Here is a 26,786-nt window from a genome sequence, read left to right on the forward strand (position 1 = left end):
CTTGTCTCCATGGCCAAGAGGCATATGCAGGACAGAGCCATCCTTTTAGCTTGTCACTTAGCCATCATGCTCCTGTGCCAACTTCCCTGAAAACAAGAGGATGAGCAAAGGCTACACGTGTTACTGGACAGGTGCAATTTGGAGAGCAGAAGGGCTCAGTCTGAAAGGAAAGGAAGGAAACTGACCTGGTGTGAAACCTCTCACTTTGGGGAAAGCCATCCAAGCTGAAAGGGAACTCCTGGTCTATCCTTGGTCTTTCCATGTTTTGCAGGAGGTTCATGCTAAAGCACATGTGTGTTCACTGCACGACCTCCTCCCCTCCAACCAATGGTTCATTCCAGCAGAAAACATGCAAGGTATCTTAAGGAGAGACTGGGCAGCTATCTATTTCCACCTTGCTTGCCTAAGCCTTCATCATTTTCTGCGGAGGAAAGCAGGTCTTTAATATTTGGATTTACCAAGCCGAGTTTCCTGAGGTTTTCATTAAATCCCACTTTTTATCCCCCAGATTCTTTCCCCTCTGTCATTATCTCTCCTTTGCCTGTATTTCTTCTGTAGTCCTCACTCTATGCCCCAAAGCCCTGCCTGAGAGGCAAATCCTTAGCGTCGATGAGTAGGCAGCCACTCTTGTATACAACAAAGAGTCTATTTTTTTCCTCTGCTCTATCTTTTGGGCGACACGATAAAAAAAAAAAATAACCCTGTATTTATGCAAATTGCAAAGTAGCGTGTGATAATGAAAACAAAACAGTGCTGGCCCGCAGCCAAGACATGGCGTTGACGGGGGCTCCCGACCATGTGGGCTCCTGATTCTTCAGGGAAAGCAGCTGTAGAGAAATGAGACTACACAGCACCCTCCTCACGCGCGCACGCCCTCATCGGCACGCATTCTGGTACCCGTCACCTCGGAGCTGGACAAACTTGGGGATCCAAAAAACCGCGGTCCTGCTTCCTAGCGCCGTTGGGCTCTGCAGCGTCGTCCCCCACGAACCTCCCTGCCCCCTGCTCCTGATTCCCTTTCAGGAATTTACAAACATTTTTCCTAGATCAATATCCGTATTGATTATTCATTGTGAGCGAGTCGTGTGTCTTTGGTGATCCTGCTTGCAGAGGGTAGCAGCTAAAGGCTGCTGCAGGGGGAAAAAAATAACAGGAGGTGAGAGCGACCCAGCTCTGGCTGTGGTCTGTGGCTGTCACATCACAGAGAGGAAGAAGAGGAGGATGCTTCAGAAGGAAAGGATGGAAGAAGATGGAAAAGGAAGAGGAAGCAACAGCAAGGAGTGATGTGAGGACCGGACATCTGGTCTTAGGGATCTCAATGGCTTGGAGGAGAGCCCCATCATCTTGGGTCTGCTGCTAGGTGCTAAAGTGCCGTGGGTTCCTCTGCTCTGGGAGTGACTCACAGTTTTGGTGTCTTCCTACGTAAGAGCTTTTGGTGGGGGGGATTCCTTGGCTTGCTGACAGACAAGGAAGGACGCAGCAGCAGTGAGGTTAAAAAAAAAAAAAATAAAACAAACCAGGATTCCTTTCCAACCGCCTCGCCGAAGATGTGCACCCGTTTGGTTTGATTTGAACAGCTTTCTGCTCTAAATGGCATGTGGAAGGAGGATAATTAAAAAGGCCAGCATCACTTTACTAAGTGAGTAAACACAAAGCCGTTCCAAACGTGCTCTCCAGCTAATGAGAAGCTGTGATTTCTTATACTTCAAGGCAAAACAAGTCAGGGATGGGGGCTCAGCCGAGTGTATGTCTGCATGTGGATGTGGCTATGGGGGGTGGGTGGGCGGTGGTCCACGGTGATGGAGATAAATCGACTAATTGTTGGCGATGTTTAAAAAAGGGATTACCGGAAAAGACGGTGAGATGATGACAGGAAGACATCTTGGATCAGAGCCAAAAAAATAATAATCAAGGCAAATCAAGTCTGCGGTTCGGAGAAAACACCCATGGCTTGGGAAAGCTCCGGTGGGAACATGGGAACCGCTAAAGTTCCTCAGCGGAGGCTGGGGATATTGGTGTGGGCACAAGAGGACACGATTCAGGAAAGAGCCATGGCATGCCAGCTTGCACAGCTATGCCACACACACGCACACACACACACACACACACACACACACACACAGAGAGAGAGAGAGAGAGAGAGAGAGAGAGAGAGAGAGAGAGAGAGAGAGAGAGAGAGAAAGCAACCCAAATCTACTGCAGACCCAAACAGTGAAAGCCAACATATCCTTTCCTTTGCACTGGAGCCTTTCTGCTGGCTCGACATGGTTCCATCTATTTAAAGCAGCTCTAACGGTGCTTTCTGCTGGTAGCTGTTCCTCTTGTTTGTCTCCAGAAACTGCTTCACTATTACGGTGATAGTGGGAAGAGGAGGTTGGGGGAGACTCAGTTTTCCATTGACTGGGCTTCTGGCAAAAGTACCAGGTGATCATCTTCGCCTTTTGGACTGACATATAGGAGCTGATTTGGGGATTGCACTTCTGTTTATCACCCAGCTGTGTCTTGGTGAGTCCCAAACCAAACATGAGCTCTTTATGTCGTGTTTCAAACACACAGGGACAGAGTGGGGACTCCAAGGAATAAAAACAGTTGTGTTTTTCTTTCTCTGGGTGTTCAGCTAACTGAACTATATGGTTCTTTTATTTATTTATTTTTTTCATGAGTGGAAATGTGACCTTAAGAAAACATTCTGGATATGGTAGTGTAGGTAAGGTTCTCCTACAAATGGGGTTTTAGAAACGTGTACCTTGCTTCTTTATTTGGGGATCCCCAATATATCTCGTTTCCCTGAGTAGCAGACATCTTCAGACATCGTGGAGACGCAAAGAATATGAACTAAGTGCAGCTATGGATGGTGAGGGGACCTCTCTGAATGCCATCAGCATTCATAGCGACCCACGCCTGTGCTGTTTGCGGGTGCATGTGTCAGCGTCATGTGCAGTGCGTGCTTGCATGCATGTGGCTCAGTGTCTATGTGTCTCTGGGAGAGGGAGGGAAGCCGTGAGGCTGGGGCAGCCTGGATGTTTGGGTATTTGTGTAATTCATGCAGAGCATGTTCTGTGCTGCTAGGCAGACAGCCACCCATCCCTGGACTCCGAGGCTCTGGAGGGCCTGTACGGACCTGATCTGAATGTTAAATGAAAGAGACAAAATTAGCATACTAACCAAGGATGTCAACCCCCCCCCCCCCACAATCAGTAAATGGCCATCCCCTTTCTCTAAAGCCCACAGCCATGCATGCCAGCCACTTAGCCAGGTCCTCTGCCAGATCCTTTGTTTGTTTGTTTGTTTTTGTTTTTTTTGTTTTTAATGAAAGACTGGAAATTCATTAACGAGGAGGGAAAGAAGGGCTTCACGGGCGCTGTAATGAAAACAAATGATCCTCTTTAAACCTCCTAACAGCCAAATCCAGGGGGGTGGGGTTTGCTTTTTCCTCTGCGGCTGGAGAATAGGAAATTCCACAGACAACGGACCACTTGACGAAAGCCAAAGAATGCACTGCTTGGGAATAGTTCTCCTACGTGGCACAGCGTAGCCATGATCAACATGTCTGTGTTAATAAACCTCAATGAGCTTTATTGTGCTAACTCTAAAAGACAAGCGTGGTCTACCAGATGTCTTTCCATTCATGACCAGGCATAGGTTATCAAAGTTTCTTGACCTTGTAAAGGTCAGAAGAACATCCTGGAACCTTTTGAGCAATCGCTTCTGACCCATGCCCTCCCACCCCCCTTTTCGGCAGGGTCTCACTTTGTAGCTCAGGCTGGCCTGGAACTCTTAGTGATCCTTCTGCCTCAGCTTCTAAGTACTGGAATTCCAGGTATGAATGTCCACAGTTGGCTTACCTCTAAGCTTTTCGTTTTGTTTTGTTTTCCCAGGCTGGTCTCAAACTTGCTGTGTAGTTAAGGGTGCTCTCGAAATTCTGATCTTCCTGCCTCTGCCGCCAAAGTACTGGGATTAAAGATATGACCAACATGGCCAGTTTTCTGGGGTGCTGGAGATAGAACCCAGGGCTTTGACTATATTAGGTAAGCACCCTTCCTGCTACGCCACATCCCTGCTTCCTGCCTCAACTTTTGAAATAAAACAAATCTTTCCTTTGGGCTTTGCACTGGGCCTTCTGCAAAGACAGGAGTTGCTTTTATTTTGATCTCTGTAATACAAAGAAGCAACAAAGAGCAGAGATGTGACTGGCATGGCTAAGGAGCCCATACTAAGGGAATGAGAATGCTCGAGAGCTGGCCAGGCCACCTGGAATATTGGGCTGGTAAAAATGTCATTTCCTTTGCTTTCTTTTCTCATTTCTTAGACTTGCAACAGGTATTACCATTTCTTCTGTTTCTCCCCCTCCCCTCCTTTTTCTTGATACTGAAGACTAAATCTTGGGTCTTGGATACACTAGATAAGACCTCCTCTACTATTGAAACATATCTCTAACCCTTTTAACCCCCCCCTTTTTTTTTTTTACGTTTTCTTTTAAATCTGAGACAAAGTCTTATCAAGTTACTTAGGATCCTTTGAATTCACCCCATAGCACAGGTGGGTTTTGAACTTGGAACTCAAACTTGAACTTGGGATCTCCTGCCTCAGCCTCCTAAGTAGTTGTGATTACTGGCCTATGCCAACAAGGTTGGCACTTTCTTTATTTCATTTTATTACATATGTATATGTAATAAAATAAAAATTTATATAGATATGTAATTATGTACTTTATATAGTATATGTACTTTATAGGTGCTCTATCCTTAGAAACAAATACCTGTTCTATTGTTCTTTAATGCTTTTGTTTTAAAGTAAAGTCACATATTCTGAAATGCTTAGGAAACTACCCAGGAGAAGGCATTGGGGTGATGCAGAGAGCCTTTATTCCTGGTTGTCTGGCACCTGGGAAAAGAAAAGCCTCCTATAGCCCAACTTCCCAGTGTTCCAACAGGTGCTAGGACCAGTGAGTTTAAATGGAAACCACATTATTTTAACTTAAAAAGTACACTATTCCGGATTGACTCTAGGGTCTTATACATGCCAGGTGTGCATTCTATTACCAGTGAGATACAGCTCCGGCTCCGAACACACCAATTAGAAAAGCTAGAGACTGGAGGGATGGCTCAGTGGTTAGGAACACTTAACAGAGGACCTTGATTCTCAGCAGCCACATGGTGGTTCATAACCATCTGCTAACTCCAGTTCTAGGGAATCTCTATCTTCTGTGGTACCAGGCATACACCCGGTACACATATATACACGCAGACAATACACACACATACATGAAGTAAAACTAAAAACTTTAAAATAAGCTAAAAACCCTTATGTCATTCATGCTTGCAACAAATTTAGTGGTATAAAACCTGATACTCTGAAGTAATTATATTTGCCTGTCTGTTTGTTTTTGAGACAAGGTCTCACTTCGTAGACCTGACTGGCCTGCAACTCCCTGTGCAGAGCAGGCTAGCCTTGAATTCCCAGAGATAGCCCTGCCTCTGTTTTCTGAGTGTTGGGATTAAAGGGTCGCCCAGTTGGCATCCATTGCTTTAATCTAAAATACCTAGCATGGAAATAGAAAATAGAGAGACACTGCAAATAAAGTCAATGGAAAATAAAGACATTGGGACCAACATGCAAACATTACAGAAATACTTGCTCTTTTGTGTTAGGAGGAAAAGGCTAAGCAGAAAGAAAATAAAGGTGAGGGGAATGAACAAACACAGCTTTTGCTCCCCCTGTGGCAATGCTGTCAAAACAGCCATGCTCTGATGCCAGCCCTCTCTGAGGCGGTACCCTTCAGAAAGGTCTCTCTCCCTCTCTCTCTGAGGCAGGATCTTGTCATGCAGCCCAGGCTGGCCTTGAGTTTGGGGTATCTTTCTGCCTCAGTCTCTCAGTGTTAGAATTCTAGGTGTAAACCACCACACTTGGCTTCTCTCATACTTCTAAAAGTTACTTGCGATTACAATTACATTAACTTCCTTCTTTTAAAAAAATTGTGTGGTGTATATGTGTGCGGTATATGTGTAAGTTCGTAAGTTCATACAGGTATACAGGTGTATGTATACCCCTTCAGGTATGAACATGCGTGTGTGCGTGCCTGTGTGTGTGTGTGGAGGGCAGAGGTTGATGTTGAATGATGTCTTCTACGTCTTCGCCTTAGTTTTTGAGTCAGGGTTTCTCACTGAACTCATTAGCTAGACTGACTGGCTAGGACACCCCAGAAATTCATCTGCCTCCACCTTCTTCCCCATCACCAGGGCTACACACATGTGGATGCAGGGGTCCGCCCTAACCTCCTCACGCTTGGATGCAAGCACTTTGTCAAATGAGCTGTCTCCCTAAACTACTCAACTTTCCTTCCTTCCTTCCTTCCTTCCTTCCTTCCTTCCTTCCTTCCTTCCTTCCTTCTTTCCCTCCCTCCTTCCTTTCTTCTTTCTTTTTTTCTTCCTTCCTCTCTTTTCCTTCCTTCTTTCCTCTCTCCCTCCTTTGTTTCCTTCTTTTTTTTTTTAAATATGTCTAATGTATCTGAAGAATTATTCTTATTGAGTAGTTAGAATAGTAACAAAAAAAAAAAAAAAAGATTTCCAAAAGAAAGAAGGCCTGCCTACAGTTTGTAAGAAACTTTCCCTTGATGCTTGAAATAACATCCACAGAAAACGGTTCTTCAGCAAATGGCAAGGAGAGAAGGGCCCTCTTCTCACATGGAGACACCTCTCAATTGTGTGAGGCGTTCTAATCTCCACATAACCCCTGCTTTTCGCTGTGGCCAGCGATGTGGGTGGCTATTACATGGCTTGTCTCACAGATGGCACACTCTGAGACAAAACTCGCCTAAGGGCAAAGCTACAGAGAAGCCATCATGAGGCAGTGGGGTCTGGCTCTGACATGATCTATTACTCTCTGGAAGGTTAAATTACAGATAACCTCTTTTGAACTTCTGACCAAAAGCTCTGCTGGCTTCCTCCTTCTGAGGCTTGCACTGTGTGGGTGGTATAGTTTGCCTCGTGTTCCCTATGTCCTAGCAACCATGGCTACCGCATGGAGGCCATGGCAAGATGCCACTAACTTTCTATTCTCCAGTGTCTGCACTTGGATCCTTTCTTCCCTTGGAAGTTAAGTTTACCTACCGGCTGATCTTCATTTGCTTCCTGAGGGGGAGGAAAGTACTGGGGAATAATCTTAGAACATTGTTCATACTAGACAGACATACAATCCTGAGCGATGCCCCAGCCCTCTTTTTATATTATGTTATTTATTTAAACTTTTTTTTTTACATTTGTTTATTCCGTGTGTGCACATGTGTGTCACAGTGCATGCCAGAATGTTGGAAAAGAGCCCACAGGAGCTGGTCCTCTCCTTCTCCATGTAGGTTCCAGGGATTAAACTTAATTGGTGAGGATGGCAGGCAAGCTTCTCTACCCACTGAGCCATCCTGCCAGCCCCTTCACACTTTATCTTGAGACACAGTGTTTGCTAAATTACCCAGGCTGGCCTTGACCTCATTCTGTAGCACAGGTGAGTGGGCCTGTCTTAGCCTCTGATGTGGTGGAGATGCAGGTCTATCACTGACTTCTTCCTCCCTCTCTACTTCCTCATGACCAGTCCCTCTGACCACTCATGGCCAAGTTGGCCATACTTCCCTTCCCAGCATCCCTAGATCCTGTCTACCTATCCCTCCTCCACAACACTTCCCTCCTCTGCTGTATCTGTCATCATTCTATTTCCTGCTTCACTGCTGGGCACCTCCCCCCCACCCCCCTCACTTAGCTATGACTGCCGTTGAACAGGCCAGTGATGACCTTCTGTTCTTAGTCATACACAGCTCGCGCTGCACAGTGTAAGGCAGCCCCAGGTATCTGGCTACCCTCTCTCCTCTCCCTGTGGCCTTTTGCGGCATTCTCATTTCTCTTTTCTTGGTTTATCTCCTTAGTGGTTTTCCCCAAGAGCTAGAGTGTTCTCTTCATCCTCAGATGTGCCCGGCCCAGGATGCATCCTCTGTGCCACTTTAATTGAACCACCACAGGGAGTGTGGATGTGCTGGTTTTGATGGCCTCTGTGACATCCTTCAGAGGACGGCTCCTTGCTATTTGGCTTTCAAGGTTACTCATGACCCAGGCGTCACTCCCCACTTGCCTTCTCTCTTGGAAGTCCCCTAGTTTGCACTCCCGTGCTCCTTAACCCTTTCATGTCTCTTCTTCTTTATACTAGGAGGTTAACCTCTACCACTTCACGAGGGAATGGCCTCCACCTACCTCGTCTGCTGGATCCCTCCACCTTCAAGACTCTGTCCCAGCAAGAAGCATAGGCTCTCATCCCCAACCCCCAAGCCCCCGCCTGGATTCTGTGGGACCAGGAACCCTCCCACCTGTACTATCCTGTCTGGTAGCATTTACCTCATGTTTACTATGACCCGGTCTCCCCTACCCCTCTGCCCCTGTGTTCCCAGCACCTTGGCACAAAGTGGGTGCTTCATAAAACGGCACTACTATTTCTATTCTGAATGCCATGGCTCCTGTTTCTTCAGCTGCAGGGTTACAAGGTCTCCAAAGCAATCAGGCCGAGGGAAACACAGTCATAATTTCCTACAGACAAAGAGGGATTTCCTATGGTGCACTTCACACCTACATCATTTTTTTAAAAAAAAAATTTTAACTTCTGTCGGGGGACAGACAAGCTTGAGGGTGGTCTCTAGGTGTTAGCCGATGTTAGGAACTTTAGAGTTAATTAGAAGCCCCGGCTACAGGCGAACTTCCTCTGTAGAGTTCCTGGGAGGAAACATGAAATTAACAGTTCAAGGTCACCGTTACAAAACTGCCCTGCTTCCCTTGAGCTATGCCTCAGGGAGCTGGTTCACCCCAGCCATTTATGTTTCCACTCTCCTTTTGTCACCTCAAGTCTGGTCCAGTCGACAAGGGTACAAGTGCCTGAGGTCAGGGACTGCTTCTTTGTCTGTCTCCAAGAGCAGAGGAGAGGGTGGGGGTGGCGGTGAGCGTGGGGACGTGGGGGTTGGGGCCCTCAGTGCCAGGTAGGTCTGAGCCGTGAGGAGGTCTGCCCGTGCTACCATGAAGATGATGACGGAGATGGCTTGGGGAGGTCTCATCTTCCTGGAAGCGGAAAATGGCACCCGAGGCATGGCCAGAGGGCTCACAAGGCCCCGCCTCTAAGGAGGAGCCTCTTTCTCCCCTCCCCCCCCACCCGTTAGGCTGCCTGTGCCCCATGCCAGCCTACTCCCATATGCACGGGGGAAATAGTAACCCGATCCAGTAGGAGGTACACACATACACACCCTTAGAAAAGGATATGAATTTGAGAAGAGGCTGAGGGGCCATGAGTGGAGTCGTGAGGGCAGGAAGGAGTAGATGTGATCAAAAGACATCATGCCTTGTACGAAATTTCAGAAAGCTAACTAACTGGAGAAGAAAGTCGCAGGGCATCACTGGTGCTGCACCTCCCTCATAGTGTCAGGATCCCTCGGTATACTGATTCTTACTATTCGCTTCTGTTCTAGGAAGTCACCGCTGACAGCGAATTAGCGGATAACAAATTGCTCTTTGCTACTCTTAGGGAAACAGGGTTTGGGGAGGGGGGCTGCAAGCCTCTCCTCCCTGTGTTTTCATCCAATCCGTGTGCCTAAGGATAGCTTATCACACACATACAGTTACTTCATGAACAACGAACCCAGCCACCGGCACCGTGGTGGTGGTCCGCTCACTTGGCTCAAGCCCGCACGACGCTGTGCGAGGGGGCACCTCAACAGCGATGTCACCGTAACAGTGACGTCACCAACCCCAAACACACCAGGTGAAGAACGGAGCCCCATGGAGAGAGCCTCATTCACAGAAGGAGATGTCACCTTACTTGACTTCAGCCGGGAACTCATCACCTTCGCCCCCTCCCCCCAGCTCAGTGAATAACCACGTAAGTGCCACGAGTTTTGATTTTGGAGTCACAACAGAATTTCAGTGGATATGCAAATTCACCAACCTTGATATACAAGGGTGACTGCACTACCAAATTACGCTGACAAAAAACTGGAGCTGGTGGATGACCTGGCTCATCCACCTGGCTTCGAAGTTCATTCCCTCTAATTTCTGTAAATTGTCTGCTGTGTACACACACACACACACACATGTATGGTGTGGTGTATGCATGTGGGTGTGCAGGTGTGCGTGTGTGCCAGTGTGTGTGTGAGCAGGGTCCAGAAGAAGATGCTGGGTGGCTTCTGTTGTTCTCTGCCCTACTGCCTTGAGACAAGGTCTCTCGTGGAATGAAATGCTCAGTGTTTTTCTGGCAAGTGTTTTCTGTTTGTTTATCTGTCTGTCTCTGTGTCACTCTAGCATTAGGGTTGCAGGCTCAGTTTTTTTATGTAGAAACTGAGGATCCAAACTCAGGTCTTCATGGTTGTAAAGCAAGTACTCTTACCTACCAATTTTCCATCCCAAATTGGCTTTCTTAGGAGCCTTCATCCTCATTAAACTAAAAGTTGTCTGGTGGTGGGGATGGGAAGCAGGTTTTTTGCCTTTCTCAGAGATGCAAAACTGGTGTGCTGTGATGAGATATAAAGACTGTGTGTGTGTGTGTGTGTGTGTGTGTGTGTGTGTGTGTGTGAGACAGGATTCTACTGGCAGCGGAAGAAGCCTCCCACTTCCATCCTCCAACACCCAGGACTCAAAGATGACCCCAGTTAAAATTCCTGTGTCCTGACATGTAAGTAAGAGCGTAAATATCTGCCTTACTCTTCTGAGGTAAGGCATAGGCTGTTGGGTCATGTCTTTCCCCACATTTCATGTAGTAAGCATCTGTTCAGAAATTCACTAATGCTGTCTCCCAACCACTGTCTTCTCCCCTTCCCTTCTCTTCCCTTCCCCTCTCCTTTCCTCTTCCAGTTCAACAGACAACATTCATTGTTCCCCTCTGGCCTGCATGCACTTCCCTTTTCCTTTCAACTGCTCTTCTTTTTCCTTTTGTCTTTCTCACTCAGAGTCTGTCTAGGTAGTCAGTCTGTCTTCAAACTTGATGCTTCCCTGCTTCTGTTCCGGAGTTCTGGGATTGCAGGAACACACTGCCATTTCCAGATCTAGGACTGCTCTCTTGAAAAGAGACTGCTTTATTTCTGTCACTCTCTGTGGCCATCTGCGTGACACTCCTTTGCAAAGGGGAGCTGCCTCTCAGAGACAAGCCCCAGAGCTAGGACGTGACCATGTAGTAACCGACCGGCTGGATGAGGCTGGTTAATGTCTAACAAGCTTGTCTTATGGAATGGAGCAAAGGCTTAAAGAGGGTGCAATTCCACAGTGCCAGAGGCTTTGCTGTTAGTTTGGAGCTGGGGGTTATGGTGTGAGGTGAGACAGTTCTGGAGGAGAGGTCGGGAGAAGTGGGCGGTACCACGGCATGATGGATGACATGGCATTCAGGCAAAAACAAAAACAAAAAACAAAAAACAAAAACCTTCTACCTAGATAGCAGAACTGTGATAGTGCAGTGAGTTCCGATGTCAAAGCAGGGGTCAGAGTCTGAGTAGGCGCCAGGTGGGAGGGGAATCTATCACTGTGAGGGCCAAAAGGGTTCTGCGGCTCCAGGTGGCCACAGAACCGCCAAGATTGGAGCCAATGCTGCTTGGTCTCAGATCTTGGTAGACCTCCCTCTGTTCAGCTGAGCTGGGTTAGGCAGCGAAGTGTCAGGACTTGGAAGCGCTTAGGCAGGACCAAGGGACTGGTGAACCGTTCCCTACCTCATCACTCTCGGGGTAAAGCTTGTTGGAAACAGCTCCTATGGAGCCAGCAGCAGTCTTCCAGAGGGAACAGGCAGATGTTTCTATTGCTATGTCCCCCTCTCTCTATCCCTCAGCCATCACCCCCTCCTTCTACACATGTCTGGCGGAAGCTGTGACGTGACATCGAGAAGCTGGCGGAGGAAGGATCTCCATCATATCTACTGCCTTTAAGCACCCCCCCCCCCCCAGGCTAGCAGACTCAGGTGATGTGCAGCTGACACAGGCAGCTCACTGAGCTGTCCCATTTGCATTTTATATTGAACCTGCCTGTAATCCTCTCTTTGGTAGATGGAATTGATATTCCCACCCGACGGCAGAAGCTAAATTACGAGGAGCTTCCATTAGGGTTTTGCTTCAGTGATTATTCCGAATATATAGAAAAGTATCTCGGCGCAGGATCCAGCATATCGGGCTTTCATCCGTCCAGCCTGCTTAGTGGCTTAATTTGGATTTACAAAATAACCTCACTCACCCCCGAACCCAGCTATTCAGCAATGACTTCATCGCTACAGAATCGATAATAGTCATAGCAATAAAATGCTCTAAGGAGTCAGAAAAAAATTAGTCAATGAAGTCCCAGCGTGGAAGTCCACAGGCTGCACGGGGTGCAAGCGTTCATCCTCAGTCGGACTGAAGCTGTGAGTGTGTGCGCCTGTGCTTGTGTGCAAGTTAAGTGTGTGTGCTTATGCACACGTGTGCACATGTCCACGTATGTACGAAGCCCATGCACATCCATATGCATGTAGAGGCCAGAGACTGACTCAAAATATTCTTAATCTCTCTTCACCTTAATTTTTGAGGCAGGGTCTCTCACTGACTCTGGAACGTGTTGGGTAGACTGGCTGGCCAGCAAGCTCGGTCAGCGACCTGCCTATCTCTGCTTCCACAATGCTTGGACTAGAGCTGTCTGGGATGTCCAGTTTTTACAAGAATGTCGGGGATTTGAACTCGGGTCTTCATGTTTATACAGCAAGCACTTTATTCACCAAGCCCTCCTCCCAGCCTCCAAGGCACCCTTTACGTGCTGCGTCTGAATGGGGGCTGACGGAGAGCCGCTCTCCACGGGAAGAGAGGCTGAGAAACACGGTGGGGGCTCCTCCATCTTGGCTCCCTTGGGTGGACTGTCCCCTCTGGGGAATGGGCAGACGCAGTGCCATTCCAGTGCAACTGGTGGAGGAGGGTTTGCCAGTCTGTTTCTGGAAACTCACACTCAATATTTAAAGAGTCCGAGAGGCTATCTGAACCCACAAGAGGACGACAGTGCTGAAGGTGCTCATTGACAGTGCTCACAGAACTCGGTGGGATATGGCGTGTCATATCGAGAGAGCTTGAACATTTACCAGCAGCCTCCTCAAGGACTCCCAGAACCCTGGGCGTGGCTGAATGGCTGTGGAAAGATCTGCCAGGAGCGCCTCCCAGTCCTGTTGGTGTTCAGCACTTGGGGACTGCTGTGGTCTGGCTTCCTTCTCATGACCAGGTGCTTGGAGAGACAAGGCTTGGCCAACAGAGGGCTTCAGCCACAGATATTTGGTATTGGTGCTTCCAGACATGACTTCTTCAAGTGAACTTAGAGCCGTGAACACAGAGATCAGGACAAGAAATCTTTAAGTAATGGATAATGAGTCCAGGATGCAGGTTGGCCTCAGGGGCTGGGTGGACCTGGGTTTGGGGCCCAGTCTCACCATACCTCACTTGGAAGGGGGCTTTATCCCAGCTGAAAGGATGTCCCAATGAATGTACACTTCCTGCTAATGCTACCTCATCTATTAGAAAAGCAAAGACGCCATAACTATGTGCTTTCCTTCCAAATGCTTGTGTCTCAGCGCAAGTCATTTAGATACGACATTATTTGTTGAAATAGGCAATAAATTGAGGTTTTCCAGTTTACTCTTAATCTCACAACTAGTTCCAGTGCCTAGACAATTAAATACCACAAAAACTAGCAATTCTATAATGCTTAGTAGCTGTAGACTGATGGGGAATCCAGGTGTTTTAGAAATCCATAAATAGGTGTAATATATATTATTGTATGAGCTTATATGTATAATCATGTAATATTATGTATGTGTAATGTATCTATAATTGTTCTACACATTTTATATACATAATAAATCACACACACATATTGTCTAGAGAGGAAAGATGTATCCCTTCTACTCCACGTCAGAGGTGCATATTTTTTTTTCAAGCTTCATAGGCACAAAACATCTGTGAGTGTGTGTGCATATGTGTTTCTCAGTGTATGTGTTTGGGTATATGCTGTGATTATATATACATGTATTTTTGTGTATGCTTGCATGCGTATTGTATAGTAATGCATCTCTCTTTATGTGCCTGTGTGCATATACATGACACATATGTACTATGAAGACCTATGACCATGCGTGTGGGTTGCATGGATGTGTGTACTGTGGGATGAGATGTCTCTACATAATCATGTCCAGTGGAGATGTCTCCAGTGGAATGCGCCACCTATTTCACTGAATCCATGAATGAGGTTGGTCAAAGCTGGGGCATTCCATCTTTATGTTGAATGAAAGTTTTTTTTTTTTTCCTTCTAAGATTGAAAACCATGGTTTTTATTCCAAGAGACTGGGTAAGATGGTACTTTAAAAATAATTCTAGTCATTTAAATTTAAGGCCCTGGGAAAAAAAAGTTCCATCTATGATCCAAATCTATTCTCTGGCCCAGAGCCCAAAGCATTTTCATTAGCTGGGGAATGGATGCCATTTCATTCACTTTAAGCTTTGCTGCTCTGTAGTGTTTGTTCAGAGACAAGCTAACAGGTGTCAATGGCTGTGTTGCCCTTAATAATATGTCTCCTTCCCTTGAATGATCTATTTCAGTTGCATTATTGCTATTTAAAGGTGCCCTTGTGCTTGTACTCACACTTTCAGGGACTGCAGAAGGAATGTTGGATTTCTCCTAAAGGATTTTGCCTCTTTTGTTACTGAGTTGTACAGAGGAGGAAAAGTCCCAACTCTTTTGGAAGCCATTCACAGAAAAGGACATGGAATGCACATTCTCTGACCTTGGCACTTTGCTTTTTCTGCTCCTTAGGGAGATCTTGCCCAACTAGGCTAAGATTTTAAAATTAATTGATGAAAATCCTATTGAGGCCTTTTCAATAGTAGTACTGGCATATAGGTAAGAAAAAGACAGATGACCCATCAGGAAAAGCGGAGGGAGATTTGCTCAGGCATTGCTGCTGATAAGGCTACTGGCCAGTCAGTGCTGGCATTCAAACCACAGCTAGAGGCTGCTTCCACAAAGACCAATGTGCCAATGTGGAGACTATCACAGGTAACAGTCGTGAGAGTGGGTAGAATCCTGACACTTTGCTGGGGTGAGTTGGCTCAGAGTTCACTGCTGACACAGCTTAAAGTAAAAGGTTCTGTATGGTGTGTGTGTGTGTGTGTGTGTATGCATGTATGTACACCCATGTACGCCCCTTCCACAAATATGCATGTAACAACAATGAATGAAAAAGAGAACATGAGTTTGAAAGAGAACAAGGATAGATAGATAGAAGGGTCTGGAGGAATAAAATGGAAGGGAGAAATGACATAATTATATTATAATCTCAAAAATTAAATAATTTAAGCTATTATTGCCCAGTTATTAATTCTGTATAGGTCTTTTGGCGTGGGTATATATCCTTCATTGTAAAATTTATATACCACAAAATTGTCCAGCATAATGGTTCTAAGAACCTCAAGTTTTAGGATATTGGTTCATTGGTAGTGTGGAAATTTTGCTAGTCTCCCATGCTAATCAGTGAGTAACCATGATGCGTAATAATGTCACACGACAAGTATGACAAAACAACGATGACACCTAACGTAGCCCTTAGACGTTACCCCACTGATGCCTTGTATTGAGGACCTGGGCTATAGCACCGTCAGGAGGCAGTGACAACTGCAGGGGTGTGGCCTGGGGGGAAGCAGATGGGAGGGCAGTCTGACCCATCCTAACTGCCACCAAATGAGCAGCTTTGCCCTTCCGTGCTCTACCACAATGATGAGCTTCCCTGCGCCCTGTCCCAGAGTCAGGGGACCTTGTAACTACGGGTGGGATCTCCTGAAACCATGAGCCAAATAAGTCTCGCTTCCCTTTAAGCCAGCTGTCTGGAGCGGTTTGTTAAGAGTGAGAGAGAGAGCTGATTAACACAGATTCCAGATGCAGCTCTCAGCCTCTAATTCAAATCACCTCGTTTAGTCGCCTTGCTGGCAGGTAGACAATTATGAGCCCATTTTGTAGTCGAGCAACTCAGGCTCAGAGAATAAGTGACAGGTATATCTAGGGCCATGCTCTTTGTCACTACACTATGACTCCTGTTTCAGAGAAGAACCTCATAGGATACTCCACCCACGACATCCCAAGGAAGGTAGTTCATTCGAGTAGAAAGAGATAGGGATGGGCTAGGAATAAGATTAAAGCATCCTCAACTCCATCTTTATTTCTTGTGGACCAGGGATGGCGGGGAGGGATCTGGGTGAATGAGCCACTCTTGCTAACTGAGAAAAGAAAGAATTTAGGAAAAAGCCCTGGTTAGCAGAGCAGGGGTGATCTGTTTTAGCTTTGATACAGCGAAGCCCCTTCCAAAGTTTTCAGCCCAAAAGAGACATAATGAGAACTTCAGCAAAGTAAAATTGCCACCATTGAATATGATAGACTGTGAGGAGTGGAGGTGTAGGGTACAAAGTCCAGCTGAGAGACAGCCAAGGAGACCAACCACAGGGCAGATGGTAAGGCTAGAACTGGAAGAGTAGCCTCAGCAACACAGAGACTAGAGAAGACCCATGGCCAGGACAATGGCTACATAAGTCAGGTTGAGGCTGGGTGTGCTGGCTTTTGCTTGGAATCCTAGCACTTGGGAGTGTTAGAGGTAGGAGGACTGCCATGAGTTGGAGGCCCAGCCTACACTACATGGTGAGCTCTAGATCAGTATGGGTTGCATAGTGAGGCCCTGTTTCAACTTGACTGCCAGAATCCAAGAAACCTGTAAGACTGACAGATGAGATAGCCTCTCCTGAGGTGGGGGACAGGAAAGCTTTAAGGACAAGTGAATATGGGGCTGGGGAATAGGGACAAAGGTAGTGAAACGCTGACAAGATGTATGAGGTCCTGGCTTGGGGACTGATCTTAACCCTCCTGCAGAGCTTGGAGGGTTAAGATCACAGGCATGTGAAAATTTGAAGGGAGAGTGAGCAGAGGCAAGTCAAGAATCATAAAGACAGACAGACAGGCAGGCAATAAGGAGAGAAGAGAGAAGAATGTGAACCAGGGAGTTGAGAGCTGTGCGCCATGGAAGAAACGGAGGAGAACACTTGGAGAATGAGGGAGGTGACACATGGAAGAGAGGGCTACGGAAGAGGAGCGCCAAGGAGAGGCCCTGCTCTCAGCCATAGGTACCTATGAGGAAGCCGCTTCAGGAGAGCTGAGGAGGAGGCGTGGTGAGGAAGCACAGAAACGTGGATGATTTGACGGTGACAGGAGAGAAATGTAAGACCAGCTCAAACGGTAGAAGGGTCCAGAGGAAGCTCATTTTGGATAACGGAGTCAATACTCACAGGACAAGAGGAAGGAAATGAGTGACAGACAAAAGGACATCTGTCTGACTTAGCTGGGCAGAGGACTACCGAGGGTCCAGGAGGGATGAGGCTTGGTAAAGGCTTTCTCCAGCATTCGAGAAAGGGGAGACGAGGAAGCCTGCAGACACGTAGGGAGAGCTGAGAAAGGCCTAAGACTTAGGAGGGAAGGCCATCTCCACAAGGCGGTGGGAGTGTGGGCAAGGGAGAAGCTCCAGGAAGGAAGAGGATGGCAATAAAACACCAGGCATGGAATGAGGAAACAGGAAGCAAAGTCTACTGGGCAGGAGGGAGGGCCAGCTGAGACAGATGACAGGAAGCAGGTTTCTAGACTTGGCTCTCAGACTTTATTCTGCACTGAGTGTAGGCAAGGTATGTTCATGTATGTAATTTTACATGCATGTACACCTATACATATGTGGATACATTTCATATACATGAAACAGAGGGCAGAAGTTAGAGCGTGTGGCCAGAAGGGAACCTGCTGTTAGAGAGGGGGTGGGGTGACTAAAAGGTATATGTGGCAGGTTATGATGGCATCTAAGTCCATATCAGTTCAAGGTCAAGGTCACTAAAGGACTGAGAAAATGCTGCCCGCCATAGCAGACCTGCTCAGAACTTCTTTTAAAGAGAACAGATTCTGGTCAGATCTGGTGATGCTTGTCTGTTTTCTAGCACTGGAGAGGCAGAGCTAGGAGGATTACAAGTTCTAGGCCAGCCTCGAGAGCCGTAAGGCTCCAGAACGAAACCCTGATGCAAAAGGCGAAATAGAACAATCAAGACCCACCCTGGAAACAGCGAATTGCCAGTCTCCAGTTGCCTTTGTACCTCTGAATGTATACAGTGTTTGTTCTAGGCCATAATGCTCAGTCAGTGACCAAGTTGCTGGGCATTTTTCTTTTTTAACTGGGTAACATATGTTCAGGGGCTTCTCAGCAGCTCGGCCGAGATGCTTCTCTGGAGGGCTCATAGGCTGAGTCCTTCCTACCCCGTCCTCCTCTCCGGTCCTCATTTCACAGGTGCAGGCACTGCCTGGCCCGTTGAAGGCTCTCAGAGAGGGAGGCTCTATTCCCGTTAGTCTGTACTTCGCAGGCATTTCCCCAGCGAGGCCCCCACAGTGCTAGCTCTGCTCTGGCTTCTGCGTTGGTGGAGTCTTGAACTGACACAGCGGGCATTGCTATGATTAGCAGGGAGGCTGGTGACTGGAGTGTGTACACACTGTTACTGGGCCCCAGATATGGGAAGCTAATATGATTCCTTTTCTGAAATTATTACAGATTTACTGTAAGCAAAGATAATTAACTCCCGTGGGTCCTTCACCCAGTTTCTTCCAATGGTGACATCTTACACACAATCCTATTATGACATTAAGACCAAGGCGCTGGCATTGACATAATACTGTTGCCCAGTTTAAACGATTTTGTGCAATTGGTTTCTCATGTCTCTAGCCACATCACCGTTATTGATCACATAAAAGCCACTAAAGGAACAGTTCCCCCCCCCCCCCCAAAGCTCTATAAACTGAAGGTGTGGCAAATGATTAAATAAAGTTTTAGGTAGAGAGACAGGTGGGGAATGGGAGATGTCTACTTAGGAAAAAGCACTCCATCCATCCATCTCCATCCATCCAACCATCCATCCATCCATCCATCCATCCATCCATCCATTTATGCATATATCCATGCACCCTTCCTCCCATGAATCCATGCATGCATCCATCCATTTATCTATCCACATACCCATTCTTGCTCAGCTTTTCCTAAGGGTCAAAAGTTCTGCACTGAACCTATTGCAGATACCGATATCAACACGGCGACGACAACTATTCCACATCTGCTTGGGTTCAGACGCACTCAGCAACCGGGACACACGGTTGTTTGGGGGTGGGGAAAAAAGTACACAGAGCTGTCCTGGGATCATTTCCACATTGACAGCATTTCAACTGATAGCAACCTTCTGCTCAATGGCCAGGATCAGGCCTTTTTATGAGTCATTGTAAAGTGCTAAGTGCATTGACATATACTTCATAAATGCTAAATAATAACAAGTCAGTGAACCTAGAAGTATTGGATTCAGTATCCGAGACATTAAATCCAAGTTATGCTGTTCTAGAAGCCAGGCAAACAAATAAATCAACCCCAAATCAAATAAAGCCACATCCATCCCAGCCAGCAGTGGGTGTTGTCTGGAATGTTCTTTACGGGTGAGTGGCTCCCTCATGAATGGGCACTTGTTAGTATTTTACCTGACGGATCACCCACAACGCCTTGCCTGTAATTTGGAAGAAGAGTTTTATATCCAATCCACAGCAGACAACAGTGACACTATATTCTTAAGGCTCCATTTCCCTTTATTTGATGCCAGAAAATCATATCTGCTGAAGCCCCTGGAGAAGAGCAGCTGTCACCCCACTGAGCAATTAGACTGATCTTGGTGGGGAGTCTCTGTAGGCAGCACTGGGAGACAGTGTTTGTATTTCAAAGCTAGGATTTAGTTTTCCTCTAAGATGTGAGTCTCTTTAGGGGTCCTTGTGATTCCTCGAGGCACGCAATGTGGGAAGCTCGCAATGCCACATAATCCTGTATTGGCAGCAGAAACGGACTGTGGCCGAGGCCTGAGTGGTTTTCCAATTCTCTGTCTAGAGTTCTAACTGTGGGCTGTCACAGTCTGATTTTGAGATCTGTTGACACCGCCTCTTTTCTCCAGGAACCTCTCTTGGTTCTACAAGCACACAGGATTTACCTGAACCTACATCCTCCTAGGCACGGTACAGTGATGCTTTGGGGGTGGGGTGGGGGGAGTAAAGCTAAACTTGGTGGTGCCAAAGACCGACCTCAAAGCAGAGCAGAAGTTAGAAGATGGTGAGAGTGACATGTCAGGGAGCAGCACATGGACGTGATCACATTTGGGACACCAGATAGGAGGATAGGCCGTTCTCCAGCAGTCATCCTTAAAAGATACTTCATGTCCTTCATGAGCAGGCAAGGGGGAGAGAGCCAGAGAGGATCTCTCAACACTCAGGCCCAGCAGAGGAAGCATGAGTAGAAGTTAACAACAGAGGATGGTACAGGGCCCGGGATCGCAGGGTTGAACTTGCTATTTCTATTTCTAAAAACACAAAGCTGAGCCTAGCCCATCACGCATGCGTGGCACACACCAGGCTCATTTTGTTTCACAGCTCTGCGTGCAAACGGAACAAGGTGTTGGTGGCTCCCTCACCCTATAGAGTGTCTCGAGGGTACCAGAAAGGCAGACTTCTTTCACCTCACAGACCCCAACTCGGGAGACGTGGGATGACGGACTGGGGAATGAAAGGACGTTTATAGTGAGCTCTCCAGCCATGGGTGGGAGGTACAGTCCATCATGCTTTGGGAATCGTTTTGTTTTTCAAGTCTCACAAGGGTGAAACACATTGAAGTTCAAGGGAATAACATTCGGAATTTTCATTTTTGCAAAGTGAAAGAACCGAGAGGTCAAGGACTTGTCGCATGGTCACCCCCCGAGAGGTCAAGGACTTGTCGCATGGTCACCCCGTCAATGACAAACAGGAAGTCAGAATTCCAAAGCAACAACTCGCCATAGTGTCCTTTGCACTGAGCACCCTATTCCGTTTGTGAATTTCTTGTCCTTCGCATCTGGTATGCCCATTCCCGTACGTAGAAACTATAAAGTATTTGCATTATATTCTACATATGATTATAATATCTAAAATGAAATTATAACCGTGCAATCACCTTTATATTCCTTGAAACAGATAGTGAGAACTTGGATATTGCCAAGACGAATATCAGGGGGGAAAAATGAGTTCTGAGTAGCTGCACTTACCTTCTTCCGATCTGCCCCGAAGATGACAGCAGGAACTTAGAGCAGGCCTCTGCCCGAGCAGAATGACTGAGTCACCAAACCAGAGCCTACGATAAAGCAAAAAAGAAAGAGTTTCAATAAAATAACCATTAGCAACAACAACAACAGATGCTGACCACGAACCGCTCTGTGATCAAGCCAGTTCAAGGAGTCCTAATTCCCATCATCATCTCTAGGTTAGTAGTAACTCACTTTACATTACATGGCCGTTGTTCATTTAAAACACAGCTCTGGGTCTCCACACAGTCTAGATGTATCTTGAAATTAAAAAAAAAGATTACATTTATTTAAGTGTGTGTCTGTGTGTGTGTGCACACGTGTGTGCAGGTATGCATGCTATGGAGCATGTGAGAGGATAACCTTTCAGGAGTTGGTTCCTTCCTCTTCACCGTATGGCTCCTGGGATTGAACTCAGCTCATCAGATTGGCAGCAAGAACCTTGACCTGCTAAGCCCTCTCTGTAGCCCCAAGATGTTTCTTGATAATGACTATGTAAAGATTAATCCATGGATATGATTCTGAATTATGAGAAGGATTCCTTTGAGATGAGGCTAAGATCACGTTTGACACACGTGTTCCTTGATGACTCTCTTGAGAAAAACAAAGCACCACCACATCAAACGCACGAGGAGTCAGAGAAAGCATGAAGGAACCTGCTAATAATGTACAGGGATGCATTTATGCCCTGGCTGATGGAAAGGTCCATTCATTCACTTGAGACATGGTTCAGTCTTTCTGTGTGCCAGGTAGCTGTTTTGCTCTGGAAGATGTTAAGTTTCCATCTTGGGTCATTTGTAAAAGGGCCAAGGTCTAATGACCTGACGTGTTCGGAGGTTCATCTGGAGTCGGGAAACTGGAGTCCAGTTCTGCGGGATCCAAAACCGAACACAGTTAAGATTTAGGAACAGATAATCATAGGGGCTGTCTAAGCACTGTAGGTTCTTTAGCAGCCTCCTTGGCCTCTCCCTGCTCCACGCCAGGGCCATCTCTGTGCTCAGCGGTGCCAGCCCAACACATCTCCAGATATTGCCAGGTTCTCTCTGGGGTGAGATTGTTCCTGGGTGGAAAACACTGGACTGTGGTCATGAGAATGATTTTTAGCATCTCTCTGAGACATCGTGCGTGGGTTTTCCACATGTCGTCACATTTAAAGATGACCTTCATTAAATACTGTTCACACACAGGACACCCAGAAGCAGACACACTAAGAAAACATGTAAGATATATAGAGCTAGAGGGGATTAGAACCTGGGGACATCTGACCCCACCTTTTCCTTTTGCTATGAATATGTGTGTGTGTGTGTGTGTATCTTAATTTAAAATTTTTTTAAATTAATTAATTTTTAAATGTTTTGCCTGCATGCATGTTTGTGCACCAGTTGTCTGCAGTGCCTGTGGAGGCCAGAAAAGAGCACTGGATCCCTTGGGACCAGAGTTATAGAAGGTTGTAAGCTCTCTTATGAGTGCTGGGAACCAATCTGGCGTCCTCTGGAAGCAGCCAGTACTCTTGACTGCGGAGCTGTCTCTCTCGTCTTCTTGCTATGAAGTGTTTTAAACACCCAGGAGCAAAAGCACAAGGAAAAAAAAAAGCCCACTTAAGTACTTAGTCCTCCGGTAGAATGTATGGTGATATTTATGTACATTTTCCTTCATATATGAAATGCTGTCACAGGGGAATCTCTGTTTGAGGCTTTCTTGATCCTGTTTGTCATACTTTCTCGTCTAAGTGACCAATTTACCAGAGCCAATGCTATGTCCTGCCTGGGAGAGAGTTTACGCTTTTTGTACAGGTATGTAGCTACACTCAGAAGTATTTCACACTCAAAAAACATGCACAAAGAGTACACGCTTTTCTCTGAGTGTGTACTTCTATGAGACAGGGTCTCACTTTATAACTCAGGCTGGCCTTGAACTCCCAATCCGCTTGTCTCAGGCTTCTGCAAGCTGAAATTTCAGATGTGTATTCTTTTGGTAGGCATGTGGACTATCTTTCATTCTTTATTATTACAAGGTGCGTGTCTGGGAAGATGGCTGTGTGTGCGTGCACAGGTGGGAACATTTAGGACGTACAACAGGTGACTGCAGGCGGGATTCCTGGGCGTCAGGAGGAGCACATCTTCAAAGTTATTAGATATTGGCAAATTGCTCTCCAAGATAATGGTACTAAATTACACTCCTCCCAACACACAGCAAGATTGTCTCTTGCTATCCCCACCATCCATCCGAATTTTCAAACTTTATAATGTTTTCCAGTCTCGCTGGGGTGAAATAGCATATAATTATGGTTTCAAACGCTCATGTTCCTAACCACTCCACTCACTGTCTTCACTTCTGGAAGCCTCATTTACTCAAACATGGAGGGTACATACGCCTTTGCCTGTTTCTTGAAGTTGTCATGGATGTGTGAGTGGGTTTTGTATATAGGAAGCACCATTTTGAACATTGGCGGTGTTGGGGGAGAAAGCACATACTTTCTCAGGAGGAAGCGAGATGACAGCATGGATTAAATTTCAAATTCACACATACTTGCTTTGAAAATATAATTTCAAAAATTACAAAAATAGTGCAAAGAATCCCTGCACAGCCAGAAGGTCCAAATGACAAAGTTTTAAAACATTTGCATTAGAGAGGGGAAACTCATTCTTGTTCTTCTGTGTTGACCTTTCTGTGTATCTCTGTGGACACACATATGTATAAACACTTTTTTTTTCAATGATTTTTATCTCTGAAAAAATTGAAAACAAAGACACTGTTAAATAACAACAGAAAAACTGTAAAACAAGGACGTTAACATCAGAATGATACTGCAGCCCCTGTGTCTACGTCACACGCTATCTAGGTCCATCGTATCAGTATTTTCACAGTGTGGGAGTCACTTTGCCTTTTCCGGATCTAAGAGGTCATTTAGTTGTCTTGTCTTCACTTTCTCTCAGAAATTTTATTGTTACATATGTGTGTATATGTTTGCAGGAGCCATGGAAGCTAGAAGAAGGAGCCTGATCTGCTGGACTTGCAGTTACAGGAGGCTGAGCTGCGTGACATGGGTACTGGGAACTGAACTCAGATCTTTTGAAAAAGCAGCCCATACTCTTGACCACCGAGCCATTTCTCCAGGTTTCAGTCTTGTTTAACATGGATAAATCCTTAAATCTTCAGGAACTTCCTATTTGAAGACCATTGCTTTATCTTTCACTTTGTAGTCTCCCTTGTCTAGGTTTTTTGTTTTGTTTTGTTTTTGTAAAAAGTATCAGAGATGTGATATGCCACTGTGGATACATTGTGTCCTCTGCCTGTTAAAGCTATTATTAAAAATGATTTTATTACAGCAGTGTCTTCTGGGCTTTTATTTTCACTTTGTAATTAGAAAGTATCTTTTGGAGAGATACCCTGTGACTGGAATTTCCTATTTATATCATCACAGTCTCATGCACTTAGTGGTTTGCATCTATCATTATGTACTCGGATGCTCCATTTTTCCATGCTTGGTCATCCTTGGAGCTGGTCCCTGTGTCTTTTGCTAGGCTTCCATGTTTCCATTTTGACTGACCACCTTTCTGACACTGTAAGATATCCCTGGTCCATGATGTACCTCCTTGCTCTGTCCTGGAATTGTCCATTCTCCAAGTGTTCTCAACTCCTTTAAGTGGAAAATGACACTTAGGAACCAAGATCTGGATCTAGGAACATTTCCCTGTTATTGGCACACAATTTCAACCTAGCAATGTTGGGTTCAACAGCAATTTCTCGCTCACCAGGTACATTGACTGTCGACTTATATAAGAAGTTATTAACTATAGTATTTTATGGAAGAGCAAAAGACTGGGCATAGCCTGCTGATCCGTCAGTAGGGATCTGGTTAGATAAATTATTTAAATCCACATGAAGAAATAAATACTGATTATCCACAAAAGATTAAAGAATCGTGTCAAAGATATGGTATTAATTTTAAAAACCAAAATACTCAGATTGTGACCTGGAGAAATGACTCAGGGCTAAAGTGTTCACAGCACAAGAATGGGGACATGAGTTCCTCTCTGCACCACCTATGTAAAAGCCAGCCATGTTCGTCACTCGTTCGGACTGGGGGTGGGGCATATGAAGCCCGGGGCCTTGCAGGCCACTTTGACTTAACAAAATGGTCAGCTCCAGTATCAGCCGTAGAGCAACCCACACAGATGGTTTTCTGTGATAGGTTTGAACAATTCTTTTTGTTGTTTTATTATTGCGTAGGGATGCTTTGGCTTCGTGGATATCTATGTATCTATGTATCTATGTCTGGTACCCATGGAATCTAGAAGATGGCATTAGATCCAGAACTGCAGTTTCAGATGTTTGTAAGCTGCCACGTGGGTGCTAGGAATCAAACCTGGGTCCTGGGGAAGAGGAGCCACTGTTCTTAACCACTGAACCGCTTTTCCAGCCTAACTTGGTAGACTTCAAATTGGCACAGATTCCTGTTGCTCCACTTATCAAGAGAGTAGGTTTATTTCTTCCATGGAATGATGCAATATGAGGCAGGAGCCTTTGTCACGAGGGATCTTACAGCCTCGGCTTTCACTGTCTTAGAAGGCTGGAGTAGCCTGTGGGAGGATGAAGGGCTATATGAAGAAGTTGATTGGAGAAGCCCTGGTGGGGGCCCTCCTCCTAACCAGTTGGCCAGACATACATGCAAGTTCCCCAGATCCTCCAGCAGACCACAGAGAACAACCAATTCTCCCAGAGCAGAAGAGATAGTGTAACTTCCCAGGTGCCCCAGCCAACCTTCCGCCAACGAGCTAAATAATAAATACTTACTGTTAGAGTCAGTAAGCTTTGCAATTCTTTGTTACATAGAAAAGCCTACTGGTAATGAACTCATAGTTGACCTTATTTCAATAAGCCACAATTACAATGTAATGGGAAAGATGAGGTGACTGATTTCTCCTAAGGTTGTCTTTCTTTCCCACACATTGCTTGTTCTTTATCCTCTCATTCCCAGAAACACCCATGTCCATGCCTAGGACCCTGTAAGGCAGAGAAAATCCATGTCTTTCAGAGTCCCAGAAGACTGCAGCAATAGCAAGAGTGGGGCCAGCTGTTGCTGCAGAGTCACTTCTATCCCCCCCCCACACACATTCTAACCCCAGTTATGTGTCATACAGATCACATTGTCATGGAATTACTCCCATGGGACATGGCATTGGTTGGAAGATTCTTGGTGGTAAGGACGAACATCCTATGAAATGAGGCTTGGGACTGAGTTTCTTGAGTCAGAGGACCTCATGCTTGTATTCTCTATCCTTCTCCTCATAATTTCTCCTTAAGAAAAAAATAATAATTTATTTTTACTGTGTTTGTATGTGTGCTCATGAATGCTCATATACCACGGCGTATGTGTGGAGTCAGAGGAGAATTTTTTGGTATGTGGGTTCTGGGGCTAGAACCCAGGTTGTCAGACTTGTGTTGGGAACACTTTACCCACTGAGCCATATCAGATGCCATCATTTCTCCACTCACGTGGTTTTATTAGTAACTTTCCTCCTGTTGCCTTGAGGTATCTGCAATCCATTATTAGAAACAAATGGAAAACTTGGTC

General features: G+C 46.0%; 2 long non-coding RNA genes across 2 annotated transcripts in view; one reads left to right on the forward strand and one right to left on the reverse strand.

The window, feature by feature from the left end:
* The first annotated feature begins 837 nt into the window (after positions 1-837).
* On the forward strand, positions 838-24,501 carry LOC132656817 (uncharacterized). Its single transcript, XR_009594564.1, has 5 exons — positions 838-1,639; positions 9,641-9,900; positions 20,805-20,999; positions 21,102-21,387; positions 24,182-24,501. It is a non-coding gene; the product is annotated as an uncharacterized LOC132656817 (long non-coding RNA).
* LOC132656818 (uncharacterized) overlaps positions 21,173-26,786 on the reverse strand; it is a 225,116-nt gene continuing 219,502 nt past the window's right edge. Inside the window, exon 3 of the long non-coding RNA XR_009594565.1 lies at positions 21,173-21,258. This is a non-coding gene — a long non-coding RNA (uncharacterized LOC132656818). The remainder of the gene's footprint in view (positions 21,259-26,786) is intronic.

The sequence above is a fragment of the Meriones unguiculatus genome, chromosome 10, assembly GCF_030254825.1.
Source record: "Meriones unguiculatus strain TT.TT164.6M chromosome 10, Bangor_MerUng_6.1, whole genome shotgun sequence".
Taxonomy (NCBI): domain Eukaryota; kingdom Metazoa; phylum Chordata; class Mammalia; order Rodentia; family Muridae; genus Meriones; species Meriones unguiculatus.